The sequence below is a fragment of the Terrapene carolina genome, unplaced genomic scaffold (assembly GCF_002925995.2).
Source record: "Terrapene carolina triunguis isolate 2854851 unplaced genomic scaffold, T_m_triunguis-2.0 Scaffold665, whole genome shotgun sequence".
NCBI lineage: Eukaryota > Metazoa > Chordata > Testudines > Emydidae > Terrapene > Terrapene triunguis.
This window is the reverse complement of record NW_020665016.1, coordinates 449516-452734: the sequence shown is the minus strand read 5'-3', so window position 1 is coordinate 452734 and position 3219 is coordinate 449516.

Sequence of the window (3219 nt, the reverse complement as noted above, 5' to 3'; positions counted from 1 at the left end):
GCCTTGCTAGCGGTAACTGCTCCAGGGCTTGGGTCACAGTGAACTGGGGGAGATCCTATCTGTCAGTCACAGCACTTGGTCGGAAGTGCCCCTATGCTGTCAACTCATCCACTGTGTGATTCTGTGTCTGCAGACTCCCTGCCACTGGGAACTGGCCATGGATACAGCACCAAAGGGAGATTTCATGCTCCTGGCTTCGCTACTATTGCAGGAGTCAGGCAGCGTAGCTACAAGATGCTCATGAACATTTCTGCTGCAGATTCCAAGGCAGCTCGTGGAGGGAACACAGCCATGGCAGCCGTGACAGAGTTGACATAGCCTCTGCCATCGCTGTGGATTCCCCATATGCAGACTGGAGCTTCTAGGAAACAGTTCACACTAGCTGCTCGTTTCACTTTCTTCCCTGTGTTGGAATCCAGCTTCAATCCCATGTGGTGTCAGACGGGGGATGGCTCCAGCTCCAACTAAGACTCTGGGTCTTGCTGGGGTACTGTTTCCTCTGTGGGCTGCCCCTCAGGCTCATCCCTAGACAGGTCCTCTATATATGGGCCTAGGATGCCCACTGGCTACTTCACCCACGTAGGCTGATCTGTTGCTGGTAATAGCACCTAGGTATCCGGGGGGGTTCTGCTCCAGCAACTGCCGGATCTGCTCTGATGGTGTCCCTGCCCCGCTGCCTCTGCCTCTAGGGTTATGAGCCATGCCAGCTCAGCAGATGGTCATGCATGACTCTGGGCTATATGCGGTTCCTGTTAGGATATAAATATTAGGCCTGTCTGCAAAGGCCTATACTTTAAGAATTTAGGTGTATTCTTATCACTTAGCTAGTTATAGTGGCATAAAAGAAAGAATCAAAATCACTGTCTGCCGGTGTCTGGGCCTTCACTCACTGTGACAGTCTGAGGCCCTGTTCTTAGGCTAAGGCCTTCGGCTAAGCAGCAGAGGCAGCCATAAACTGGGAAGTGAACAGTCACATCCTCACATTCCAAACTAGTCACACTGAAATAAGGTGCTATTGGGCTGTTAGGAAGGTGATCCGATCTATCACCTCCAGAGAAAGGGAAGAGGCTAGAAGATGTAAAAGGAAACTTAGTTTGATAGCATCCTGTCTGGCAAGAAGGCACTTATCAATAGCTGGGATGTGAAATCCTCATTTCTGTATTGTTCTATCACTGTAGTCTCCACTTTCCTATTGTTTGTCTGTATAATCTCTGTCTGGTTCTTTGATTGTTTCTGTCTGCTGTATAATTAATTTTGTTGGGTGTAAACCAATTAAGGTGGTGGGATATAATTGGTTAAATAGCCATGTTACAGTATGTTAGGATTGATTAGTTAAATTTCAGTAAAATGATTGGTTAAGGTATAGCTAAGCAGAACTCAAGTATTACTATATAGTCTGCAGTCAATCAGGAAGTAGGGGGGGAATGGGAACAGGGACACAGGCAAGGCTCTGTTGCATCAGAGCTAGGAAGGGGGACACTGAGGAAGGAAACTGGAATCATGCTTGCTGGAAGTTCACCCAATAAACATCAAATTGTTTGCACCTTTGGACTTCGGGTATTGTTGCTCTCTGTTCATGCGAGAAGGACCAAGGAAGTGAGAGGGTGAAGGAATAAGCCCTCTAACTGTTCCCAACAGCAGTGTAATTGCTGGTGCAAGGGGCAGGTAGCCAGGGAACTCCTGGACACACTTATCCCATCCTTCCTTTTGTGGCAGGTGGTCTTGGGGTGCTTGAGCTGCTCCTGGCCCTGAGAACTATCCAGTGGATCCAGACTCTTTTCTGAGCTTTCACAAATATGTTGGTTTCTTGTGCTCTTGCTGTAGTCAGGGACCTTGCTGGCCTCCTCCACACATTGACCAGAACCCTGGTGTGTCTGGGCAATGGGCAGCTTCTGGGTAAGGGGCACTAGCTCAGTTTCCCACATGGCAGTCCCCATTGAAAACAAGGGCTAAACACGAATGGCTGTCTTTGAAACAGGAGGTGAGTGTGAAGATAGGAGAGAGTAGGCCAAAGATGCACAGGCCCAGGGGACTGTGGTATAGGACTGGTAGACCATCCAAACTGATGCTGGCAAGAAAGCTTCAGTCATGTACTTGCTGACAGGTGGGCAGGTTGGGTCACATGGGCTTGGACCCACCCTCTGGCTGTCTGAAGGAGGGACAGCGTTTGTCAGAGGGCTTTGTGTGTGGACACTTTGGGCTTCAACATGTATCAGGGCCTGGGCACACCTCGAGTTACTTTATGTGGCAGCTAAGCTCCTTGCTCCCTGCTCCCAAATGTTTCGGGCCAGGTCTCTCCCCCGGGCCCGCCTGCCGCCCCCACGCGTCTCCCCCAAGTGTCCCCTGAGCTCACTTGCTGCCCCTTCACTGCCCGGAGCCTGCGGCTCATGCTGACTCTGCTCCACTCTCCTCTGCCGGCTTCGGGCATCACCTCCGGCTGCAGGGTCCTAGTGTCCCCCTCCACTATGGCTAGGGCCCTGCCCTTCCCCTTCCCTTCTGCCCTAGTCCTGAGCCTCTCCAATGCCCCAAGCCTCTCCAATGTCCCAACCCCCCCAGCCCCACAGGTCCACATCCCTCACCCCTGCACCCCCTCCTATCCCCAAACTCCATCCCAGAGCCTGCACCCCCACCCCCTGCCCCAGCCCGGAGCCTGCACCCAGCACCAAACTCCGTCCCAGAGCCTGCACCCTAGACCCCCTCCCCCACGCAAACTCCCTCCCAGAGCCTTAGGCAGGTGGGGGTGGAGTTAGGGGGGGGCATGTTCTGGGCACCACCAAAATTTCTACAAACCTGCCACCCCTGGAAGAGGCACAGCAGGGGTGGACTGGTGGTGCAGCCCCGTGCAGTGGTGGGGGGGGGAGCTTTAACTGAAGTAAATCTAACTAAGTGCGGGTTTTGTCCTTTGAGTGAGGTGCATTACTGTTGGTGGCGCTTAGCACTTTCCAGGAGGGAGGGGGGAAGAGCAGGGAGCCGCGCACTCAGGGGAGGAGGTGGAGAAGAGACGGGGCAGGGCGTCATGGAAGGGGTGGAGTGGGGGCGGGGCTGGGGGCAGCAAGGCCAGGGGTCAGTGATGCGGCCCTTGGGCCAAAGTACTAGTCCTCATGTGGCCCTCGTGGTCATTTGAGTTTGAGACCCCTGGACTAGAGAGTAAAACCCTCTCGGATGTAGCAGACTGTTAGCTCTGAAGGCTGAATGACAAGCCGAGCATCAGAGTGAAAG